Raw genomic sequence first — 12,293 nt, 5'->3', positions numbered from 1 at the left:
TCTCCTCGGACCTTTTCCTCAAGGATCAGGACAAGTCAAATTTCTCATAGTAGGAATAGACTACTTTACAAAATGGATCGAGACAGAACCCCTAGCCAATGTCACAGCTCAAAGAAGTCAGAAATTCTTGTATAGAAACATCGTCACAAGGTTCGGGGTTCCATACTCCATCACTACAGACAATGGTACCAAGTTCACAGACGCAGGCTTTAGAAAACTAGTGGCCGAGCTAAATATAAAACAACAATTCACCTCTGTTGAGCACCCCCAAGCCAATGGGCAAGCCAAAGCTGCTAACAAAGTTATATTAGCAGGGATAAAATGGAGATTACAGGATGCAAAGGGAGCCTGGGCTGAGGAGCTCCCACAAGTCCTATGGGCATATCGAACGACTCCACATTCCACGACGAAGGAGTCACCCTTCCGATTAGCTTACGGAATGGAGGCCATGATTCTAGTAGAGGTCGAAGAAGGATCACCCAGAGTAATCCATTTTAGCGAAAAAGTCAATTCCCAACTTCAAATGGAAGAGCTCGACTTACTTCCAGAAATCCGAGAGAAAGCTCGGATAAGGGAAGAGGCGCTGAAAAGATGAATGGCCTCCAGATACAACCGAAAAGTAATATAGCGGGACTTTGTTGAAAACGACCTTATCCTAATCTGAAACGATATAGGAACAACTCGACCTGGAGAAGAAAAGCTGGCAGCAAACTGGAAAGGACCCTTCCGAGTCATAGAAGTATTGGGAAAAGGCTACTACAAACTTTCCGAACTCGACGGGCAAGAGCTTCCTAGATCATGGCACGCCTGCAACCTAAGAAGGTACTATAGCTAGGGATGATAAAAGATCTTGGACAAGGCGCACTCTTTTTCCTGAAAAAGGTTTTTTAATGAGGCGCCCCACCAAGACCTACAAATCACCCGACTTAGGAAATTAACTCCTCATGTATATTTGCATTTTTCTTTAATAAAATTTGTTCAGATTCTCAACAAAACGCTCAAGTCGTATTATTCTGAAAATATTCATCGCCCGATTATAAAGCTATAGATCGACAAAAAGTGAAAATCAAATTCACTGCGTGATCACGATAAAAACGAGGGCTAAAAACCCAAATTCTACAAAATCGGCAAAGATGAAAATAGAATAATGCAAGAAGTTATAGAAAGTGATCCATAGAAAGGACCTGACGAGGACCTAATAAAATGGATTGCTATAAAATAACTTAAAGACTGGCCGTCACAAAAAGTTGGACCAGCCACAACAACCCAAGTTATAAGTAAAGGCCTGGAAAAAGGTCTGGCCAACCCTATAAAAGAGGATTACTATAACTTCAAAGAGCCCAACATGAGGAAGTCGGACTCCTACAAAAAGTTACAAAAAAATAATCCCTGAAAGAGACCTGAACAAGGTCCAAGAAAGAGGATTATCAAGTAACTCGACAGGGCCCGACGTGACAAAGTCGGCCCGAAAAGATAAAGTTACAAAAAGATAGTCCCTGAAAGAGACCTAAAACAAGGCCAAAAAAGAGGATTATCAAGTAACTCGACAAGGGCTCGACGTGACAAAGTCGGTCCGGAAAGAAAAAGTTACAAAAGATAATCCCTGAAAGAGACCTAAAACAAGGTTCAAAAAAGAGGATTATCAAGTAACTCGACAAGGACTCGATGTGACAAAGTCGGTCCGGAAAGAAAAAATTACAAAAGATAATCCTTGAAAGAGACCTAAAATGAGGTCCAAAAAAGAGGATCATCAAGTAACTTGACAGGGCCTGACGTGACAAAGTCGGCCCGGAAAGATAAAGCTACGAAAGGTAATCCCTAAAAGATACCTGAACAAAGTCCAAGAAGGAGGATTACCAAGAAAACTCGACAGGATCCGACATGATGAAGTCAGGCCCAGGACACAGAAATTATAAACGAAATCCCCAAAAGAGATCTAAACGAGGTCCAAAAAGGAGGATTACAAACAAAACCAAACCAAATAATCAAGATGATCATGTTGGATAAAATCCCAGCCTACTAAGGTACCAAGATAAGTGCAAGCAGACATGATATAAAAGCTACTAAGTTATGATAATAAACTCTAGAGGCCATCAAAGACCAGCCCCGGAAGCTCGAGAACTACTTTGTTTTTCAAAATAAAGTTGCTAAACGAGCAACCAAAGGAAGTATCAAACAGTCACCAAAACACCAGTTACAAAGATAAAGAGTTCAAAAGCCCACAAAACGGGCTATACACAAACATGACAGAGAAGTCATAGAGGATCTAAAGGTTTCCCAGTAGCAGTATCAACATGAGGTGAAGGAGGACGAGTCTGGAGAGGCACCGCATCTACCGTCCCGTCGCCTCGATTCAAGATCTGACAATCAGGATCTGGCTCAACTACGGTCGAGGGGGCTATAGAAACCGGCATAGCAGAAGCTTTAAGAGAAGGCACAGGAGGAGGTTCAATGTCATCATCGGGATCATCCGGGACAATCTTGCCATCCTTTACTACGTTATCAAGACTAACGAGAGTCAAATCGGCATCAGGGGCAACAATCCAGAACTGCTCTATCAGGTTCTCATAAGCGGCAGTCACGCTGCCCACAAGGTGACCCTGGAGTTCGGCATAATTAACCCGAGAAGTTTCTAAGTCATCTCAGAGATGCACCAACTCCCTATAAGCTGAGACATAGCTATCCTTGTGCTACAATGCCATGTCCTCAGCCAACTTCAAGGAAGCCGCCAAGGCGATAGAGCTAGCTTTCTCACCCTCCAGTTCCTTTTCTACCTTTGCCAACTTCACCTCCAATTCCTCCTTCAGACCCTTGATCCGAGCAAACTCTGATTTAGCCTCTTCCATGAAAGACTTCGTAGCATGAATTGGGATACCCTGAACAGTTCGGAAAATAGCCGCACCCATATGTGCCATCTTCACACTGTTTCTGGTGATGAAATCTAGGTGCTGAAGAAAGGACACATCATCTATGGAAAGCCCACCATAAGGGGTAATTTGCTGGTCGACAAACTGGACAGCATCAAAATCCGGGGCATCCAGGTTAAAGGGCTCAGATGTTTTTTTCTTTTTCGAGGGAGGAGCACCAGAGGCAGCAGCAGAAGTTTGTTGAGGATCTGCCAGGCGAACCCGAGGAGTAGGGATCACCCTCCTCGGCCCAGGGGAACTTGGCACGGGCGGCTTCATGATGGTTTGAGAAGACCCCTCCCCAGCCGCCTTGACGGAGATATTTTGTGCAGCGGCTGCTGATGAGCGGATAATTTATACGCTTTTTGTCATTGTTTTTAGTATATTTTTAGTATGTTTTAGTTAGTTTTTATTATATTTTTATTAGTTTTTATTTAAAATTTAATTTTCTGGACTTTACTATGAGTTTGTGTGTTTTTCTATGATTTCAGGTATTTTCTGGCTAAAATTGAGGGACCTGAGCAAAAATCTGATTCAGAGGCTGAAAAAGGACTGCAGATGCTGTTGGATTCTGACCTCCCTACACTCGAAGTGGATTTTCTGGAGCTACAAAAGCCCAATTGGCGCGCTCTCAATTGCGTTGGAAAGTAGACATCCTGGGCTTTCCAGCAATATTTAATAGTCCATACTTTGTTCAAGATTTGATGGCTTAAACCGGCGTTCCAAATCAGCTCAAGACTGCCCGACGTTAAACGCCGGAACTGGCACAAAAGTGGGAGTTAAACGCCCAAACTGGCACAAAAGTCAACGTTTAACTCTAAGAAAAGTCTCTACACATGAAAGCTTCAATGCTCAGCCCAAGCACACACCAAGTGGGCCCGGAAGTGGATTTTTATGTCATTTACTCATTTCTGTAAACCCTAAGCTACTAGTTTTCTATAAATAGGACCTTTTGCTATTGTATTTTTATCTTTGGACGTCTAGTTCTTAGATCATGGGGGCTGGCCTCTCAGCCATGCCTAAACCTTGTTCTTATGTATTTTCAACGGTAGAGTTTCTACACACCATAGATTAAGGTGTGGAGCTCTGCTGTACCTCAAGTATTAATGCAATTATTATTGTTCTTCTATTCAATTCAGCTTATTCTTGTTCTAAGATATCACTTGTTCCTCAACTTGATGAATGTGATGATCCGTGACACTCATCATCATTCTCACCTATGAACGTGTGCCTGACAACCACCTCCGTTCTACCTTAGATTGAGTGGATATCTCTTGGATTCCTTAATCAGAATCTTCGTGGTATAAGCTAGAATTGATGGCGGCATTCTTGAGAATCCGGAAGGTCTAAACCTTGTCTGTGGTATTCTAAGTAGGATTCAAGGATTGAATGACTGTGACGAGCTTCAAACTCGCGATTGTGGGGCGTTAGTGATAGACGCAAAAGAATCACTGGATTCTATTCCGACATGATCGAGAACCGACAGATGAATAGCCGTGCTGTGACAGAGCGCGTTGAACATTTTCACTGAGAGGACGGGACTGTAGCCATTGACAACGGTGATGCCCAACATACAGCTTGCCATGGAAAGGAGTAAGAAGGATTGGATGAAGACAGTAGGAAAGCAGAGAGACGGAAGGAACAAAGCATCTCTATATGCTTATCTGAAATTCTCACCAATGAATTACATAAGTATCTCTATCTTTATTTTATGTTTTATTTATCTTTTAATCATTAATCCTCCATAACCATTTGAATCTGCCTGACTGAGATTTACAAGATGACCATAGTTTGCTTCATACCAACAATCTCCGTGGGATCGACCCTTACTCGCGTAAGGTTTATTACTTGGACGACCCAGTGCACTTGCTGGTTAGCTGTGCGAAGTTGTGATAAAGAGTTGAGATTGAAATTGAGCGTACCATGTTGATGGCGCCATTGATGATCACAATTTCGTGCACCAGCTGCCTTCCTGGCCTTTTTGAAAGCCTTCATGGAGTCGTTGTTTTTCGACATTTCTAAAAAATAGAAAAAACAGAATCAGCAAATAGAAGTCATGGATCACAGGGATAAAATAGAATAAAATAGCACGTCAGTCAATACCCAACACTTTTCGGACCAAAGAGGGGTCCCCCAGAAATTTCTTAGTATCCAGATATGGAGGCTCACCCCAAATATCCTCCAATACGCTCACAAAGGCCTGTTCGACCCCGTCCAACATCTCCCAAGTATACCGAGACACTATGACATTCTTTTGCCACTCAAGAGGAAAAGCAGGTTCATCATTTTAAAATAGTTTTTAAAATCCTTAAAGGACTCATCATACATGGCAAAGACCTTGTGCCCTTGGGTAGATCTAAAGGAAACCCAAGAAGCTTTCTTTTTTGAGGAGGCCCCAGGCTTGGCCGAAACAAACAAATAGAGGAAAAGAGTTAGAGAAGGCTTGATGCATAACTCTTGACACAGCAGCTGGAAAATTTTTATAAAACCCACGAATCGGGATGAAGCTGGGATGGAGCAATGTTACAAGACCACAACAGGTTGGTCTCAAAAGCGGAAAAAGGAAAAGTAATGTCCAACAGACTAAAGAAGTATTCATAAGCATAAAAGTAAGGACGCTCCCCCTCAACAGAAGTAGGAAAACAAACTCTCTCGTTGGAATCAGGCGCTACCAGCTCGTAATTCCCTTCCTGGGCACCACTACTACAGACCTTATGATGTTTTCGTAGCTCTCTACAGAAGTCGGAATCCACCACTGAAAGACATAGAAGAACCATGGAATCTACCCAATCGGCCATACCCTCAGGGACTCGGGAAGACGTCTCAACAATATTCTTGCGAGAAGGCATAAGACCAACTAGTCCTACAATAAAGAAAAAAAGATTGGATTACTCAAAAAATACCTCGGACACTGGTGCGCGAAATTGTGAACTATACTTTTTCACAACTCTCATAATCCCTGGTAATGGCCCCAAAAACTTGGTGCGCTCAATACCATGGCATTACACAACTTCGCACAACTAACCAGCAAGTGCACTGGGTCGTCCAAGTAATAAACCTTACGTGAGTAAGGGTCGATCCCACGGAGATTGTTAGTATTGAAGCAAGCTATGGTCATCTTGTAAATCTTAGTCAGGCAAACTCAGATGTATATGGTGATGAACGAAAATAACATAAAAGATAAAGATAGTGATACTTATGTAATTCATTGGTAGGAACTTCAGATAAGCGCATGAAGATGCCTTCCCTTCCGTCTCTCTGCTTTCCTACTGTCTTCATCCAACCCTTCTTACTCCTTTCCATGGCAAGCTCGTATAGGGTCTCATTGTTGTCAGCAGCTACCTCCCATCCTCGCAGTGAAAGCTAATGCATACACTCTGTCACAGTGCTGCCAATCACCGGTGTGGTTCCCTCCCCTACCGGAATAGAATAACTCTTTTGCGTCTGTCACTAACGCCCAGTAGGTTACAGGTTTGAAGCACGTCACAGTCATTCAGTCATTGAATCCTACTCAGAACACCACAGACAAGGTTAGACCTTCCGGATTCTCTTGAATGCTGCCATCAGTTCTTGCCTATACCACGAAGACTCTGATCTCACGGAATGGCTGGCTCGTTTGTCAGGCGAGCACTCGGTTGTCAGGCGATCAACCATGCATCGTGCAATCAGGAATCCAAGAGATATTCACTAAGCCTCAGATGCTTGTAGAACAAGAATGGTTATCAGTCACCTTGTTCATGGGTGAGAATGGTGATGGGCGTCAATCATCACCTTCATCATGTTGAAGAACAAGTGATATCTTGGATAAAGAACAAGCGGAATTTGAATGGAAGAACAATAGTAATTGCATTAATACTCGAGGTACAGCAGAGCTCCACACCTTAATCTATGGTGTGTAGAAACTCCACCGTTGAAAATACATAAGCATAAGGTCTAGGCATGGCCGAATGGCCAGCCTCCCAATGATCTAAGAACTAAAATGTCCAAAGATGATCTAGAGATCTAAAAGTGATCAAAAGATTTCTATACAATAGTAAAAGGTCCTACTTATAAGAAACTAGTAGCCTAGGGTGTACAGAAATGAGTAAATGACATAAAAATCCTCTTCCGGGCCCACTTGGTGTGTGCTTGGGCTGAGCAATGAAGCAATTTCGTGTAGAGACTCTTCTTGGAGTTAAACGCCAGCTTTGGTGCCAGTTTGGGCGTTTAACTCCCATTTGGGTGCCAGTTCCAGCGTTTAACGCTGGGATTTCTTGAGGTGACTTTGAACGCCGGTTTGGGCCATCAAATCTTGGGCAAGGTATGGACTATTATATATTGCTGGAAAGCCCAGGATGTCTACTTTCCAACGCCGTTGAGAGCGTGCCAATTGGGCTTCTGTAGCTCCAGAAAATCCGCTTCGAGTGCAGGGAGGTCAGAATCCAACAGCATCTGCAGTCCTTTTTGGTCTCAGAATCAGATTTTTGCTCAGGTCCCTCAATTTCAGCCAGAAAATACCTGAAATCACAGAAAAACACACAAACTCATAGTAAAGTCCAGAAAAGTAAATTTTAATTAAAAACTAATAAAAATATACTAAAAACTAACTATATCATATCAAAAACATACTAAAAACAATGCCAAAAAGTATACAAATTATCCGCTCATCAGACACTAATTGAACAACTTAGACAAAAACGGAGGCAACAAACGGAGGCAACTCACAAAACTAAAACATATAGGTGTCAGAGAAACCAGGAAAAACAAGAAAAGGAAACCCCAGGACCCAATCCAAAAGGTTCCAGGGCATCCTTTGGAGGCAGAAAGAAGATTCAGGGAAGCCTACAAGCCTACATCTTTTCACATCCCAACAAAAGCAAATAAAGTCATCAAAATAAGTGCTGACAGAAATTACAATCTCAGTCCACCTAACAGCGAGAACACGCCAAACGGCCAAAAGGGAAAACAAATAAAGGCGCAATCTTTTTCAAAAATCAAATGAATAAGACAACAACATGCAAAAGCCTCAGGAAGCTTCAAACTGCCAAGGGAACATCAGAGAAGAAAAAGCCAGAAAATGCAGCAACAAAATACAGAAAAGCGAAAAGGTTCAAACTTTCCCAAATATACACTCAAACAAAAACCCTACTGCACCAGGAAGTAGAACAATGCGAGCAAAAGAGAAGACGAACCAACCTGAAAAAGGAGAAGCGCGCAGAGAGCCAAGACGAAGAACCAAGAGTAGTCATCGAAAGCAAGAAGAGCACCCACGATCGCCAAGGAAACGTCATAGAAGGAAATGAGAAAATCATAGAGAAAAACGGAAACAGCAAAAAAGAAGGGAAGTTACAGGGAAAGGAAAACCGTGTCTGGAATACAAAATTTGAATAAAAGAAATCAAGAGAAACGGGGCATTAAAACCCTCGCACATTCCAAGACTAGGACGCTAATACAAAAGCACGCGCTCTCAAAGGAAGCGAAAATGTTCCGCATTCAAAAGGAACTCTACAAAGATAAAGTCGACAAAATGCTCGAGTTCGGTTTCATCCGAGAAGGTTTGAAGTCCTAAAAACTAAGACTCTACCTCCAAATAAAGAACGAGCTCGAGCAGGGGCACTGTTCATACCCTGGGTCGAGCTCTCCGACCCAGGATGTTCTACAGACAAAGCGACCGACCTCTTTAGGTCAGGACGACCCGACCTCTTCTCAAAGAGCTCGGCCAAGTCACAGAAAAGGCCCAATAAAGGGCCCAAACAGAGGAACACGTCCCGAATCCTAGGGCAGCCCAAGCCCGTAGAGATAAAGGCGGTTCCCTTGAAGATAAGATGACCTCACTCAAAAGATAAAGATAAAGATAAGATAACTAACTTATCTTATCTAAGGAGGTCACCCTACGCCATTATAAATACACTGGAGCACCCAGGTATAACTCATACTCTGATTCTACTCAATACCTGCTTAATACCCTTGCTAACTTAAGCATCAGAGTTCCTTGTAGGTACCCTCCACCCTCCGGGGATGAAGGATCAGCATCATCACCAAGTCCAACGAGTCGGACACAGCGACTCCGACCACCATCATCAAGATCGGACTCCGCAGCTCCGACCAGCATAGAAGATCTCGTCTGAGATCGATCTCTAGTTTCAGGTAACCCTCGGAACACACCCATTTAGAAACATAATCTACAACTAACAGTATATAAAGGTGGCCATTAGAATTTGGAAATGGACCCATGAAGTCAATACCCCAAACATAAAAAATTTCACAGAAAAGCATAATTTGTTGAGGCATTTCATCCCTCTGGGATATATTACCAAACCTTTGGCATGGAGGCCAAGATTTACAAAGGTTAGCATCATCTTTAAAAAGAGTAGGCCACCAGAATCCGTAGTCTAAAACTTTTCTAGCAGTTCGTTGAGGGCCAAAATGTCCTCTACTCTTAGATGAGTGGCAGGCCTCTAAAATGTACTGGAATTCTGATTGAGATACACACCGTCTAATTACCTGGTCAGCACCACACCTCTATAGATATGGGTCATCCCATACATAGTATTTGGACTCGCTTTTCAGCTTGTCTCTCTGATGCTTAGTGAAATCAGGAGGAAAAGTATGACTAACTAGATAATTAGCTACAGGTGCGTACCAAAGGGCTACATCAGATACTGCCTGTAAGCTATCAAATGGGAAATTATCATTGATAAGAATGGAGTCATCTTTAATGTGCTCAAGGCGACTCAAGTGGTCAGCCACTAAATTTTGGTTACCACTCCTATCTTTAATTTTCAGATCAAATTCTTGCAGCAGTAGCATCCAACGTATTAGCCTTGGTTTAAACTCTTTTTTAGCTAATAAATACTTTAGAGCTGCTACCTTAGTACCAAGTAAATAGGCTTGGAATTTATCCAGAGCAAAAACAATAGCTAGAAGCTCCTTTTCAGTAATAGTGTAATAAGATTGAGCAGCATCTAAAGTCTTAGATGCATAAGCAATTACAAAAGGGTCGTTACCTTCATGTTGAGCCAGTGCTGCTCCTACTGCATGATTGGAGGTGTCACACATGATTTCAAATGGTTGACTCCAGTCTGGTCCCCTCACAATCGGAACTTGAGTCAATGCGGTCTTTAGCTTATCAAACGCTTGTTTGCAATCCTCACTGAACTCGAACTCAATGTCTTTCTGCAGTAGTCTGGATAAGGGTAGTGCTACCTTACTGAAGTCCTTAATGAATCTCCTGTAAAAACCTGCATGGCCAAGGAACGAACGGACTTTCCTCACAGTCACAGAGGAGGGGTAAGGTAAACTAGAAATAACATCCATCTTTGCTGGGTCTACAGAGATACCAGTATCAGAAACAACATGTCCTAGAACAATACCTTGTTTTACCATAAAATGACACCTTTCAAAATTTAAAACAAGGTTTGAACTAACACACCTGTCCAATACTTTCGACAAACTATCCAAGCAAAGGTTAAATGAATCACCATAAACGCTAAAGTCATCCATAAAAACTTCCATACAAGTCTCAATGAGATCAGAGAAAAGACTTATCATACACCTTTGGAAAGTAGCTGGTGCATTGCACAAGCCAAAGGGCATTCTCTTATAAGCATAAGTCCCAAAAAGACATGTAAAAGTAGTCTTTTCCTGATCTTCAGGAGCTATATGGATTTGAAAATAACATGTATAACCATCTAAAAAGCAGTAGTGAAATTTACCCGACAGGCGATCAAGCATCTAATCAATGAATGGCAAGGGATAATGATCCTTGCGAGTGGCTTGGTTGAGACGCCTGTAATCAATGCAAACTCTCCAGGCGTTCTGCACTCTGGTTATCAGAAGTTCTCCTTGCTCATTCCTTATTGTTGTGACTCCCGACTTCTTGGGCACCACTTGTACTGGGCTGACCCATTCGCTATCTGAAATGGGGTAAATGATATCTGCTTCAAGTAGTCTGGTTACTTCCTTCTTGACAACTTCTAAGATGGTAGGGTTCAATATTCTCTGAGGTTGACGGACAGGCTTTGCTCCTTCTTCTAAGAATATTTTATGCTCACAAACTTGAGGGCTGATGCCTACTATATCTGCCAAGCTCCATCCAATTGCTTTCTTATGCGTCCTCAATACACTAAGCAGTTGTTTTTCTTGTTGGGAAGTGAGCTCCCTTGCAATGATAATTGGAAACTTCTACTTGTCCTCAAGGTATGCATATTTGAGGTGTGGACGAAGGGGCTTTAATTCCGTTTTCCGCTCATGGTTTGGTTCTGGATTCTCTGGGGCTGGTGAAAATGGTAATGAATCTTCAGTATGTTCAGAGGGTGTCCCCACACTTGGATCTTGCTCCATGTGACTCTCTTCCATTTCTTCCTGGTGAGTTGCAGCTATAATCTCATCAATGATGTCATATTGGAATATGGAGTGATCTTCTGAGGGATGCTTCATAGCTTCATCTAGATTGAAACTCACTGTTCTGCCATCTACCTCAAAGGAATAGGTACCCGAAAAGGCATCCAGCTTGAATTTTGAAGTCTTCAAAAATGGTCTACCAAGCAGGATTGACGAAGGTCTCCCTGAGTCATTTTGGGGCATCTCCAAGATATAGAAGTCAATGGGAAACGTGAGCCCCTTAATGCTCACTAATATATCTTCAGTAATTCCAACCACTGTGATAATGCTTTTATCTGCTAACACAAAACGAGCTGTCGACCTTTTTAAGGGAGGGAGCCTTAAAGCATTATATATAGACAAGGGCATAATACTCACGCATGCTCCTAAATCACACATACAGTCAGAAAATATCACACCTCCAATGGTATAGTTAACCATGCATGGGCCTGGGTCACTACATTTTTCAGGTATATTTCCCATTAAAGCAGATATAGAACTACCTAAAGGAATAGTTTCTAATTCATTAATTTTATCTTTATGTATCCACGATTCTTTTAGAAACTTTGCGTATTTAGGAACTTGCTGAATAACATCAAAAAGGGGAACAGTTACCTCAACCTTTTTGAAGATCTCTACCATTTTGGGATCAAGTTTCATCTGCTTTCTGGGCTTCTTAGCAAGGTGTGGAAATGGAATAGGAGTGGCGTCTTTTATAGCTTCAGCTTGCTGGGGTTCTGCCTTCCTTGGTTGGGCTATTTCTGCTTCAGCCATGCCTTGTACTTCATCTTCTTCTTCAACATCCTCTACCTCAGCCGTATTCGCAGCTGGGGCGTGTTCTGGCGGGCTTGGTTCCTCTGAATTCCTCTCTTGCAGTGTGGTTCCAGATCTCAGGGTAATGGCATTGATGCCACCCTTGAGGTTGGGTAATGGTTGAGAGGGGAGTCCACCAGAGCTTGAAGACTGGTTGGTAGAGTTATTCAGTGATCCAATCTGTAAGACAAGGGCTTGCAAGGTAGAGTTCAG

This window comes from Arachis stenosperma, chromosome 8 (assembly GCF_014773155.1).
Source record: "Arachis stenosperma cultivar V10309 chromosome 8, arast.V10309.gnm1.PFL2, whole genome shotgun sequence".
Lineage (NCBI taxonomy): Eukaryota > Viridiplantae > Streptophyta > Magnoliopsida > Fabales > Fabaceae > Arachis > Arachis stenosperma.
The sequence above is the reverse complement of the archived record's forward strand: the minus strand, read 5'-3'. Positions refer to the sequence as shown.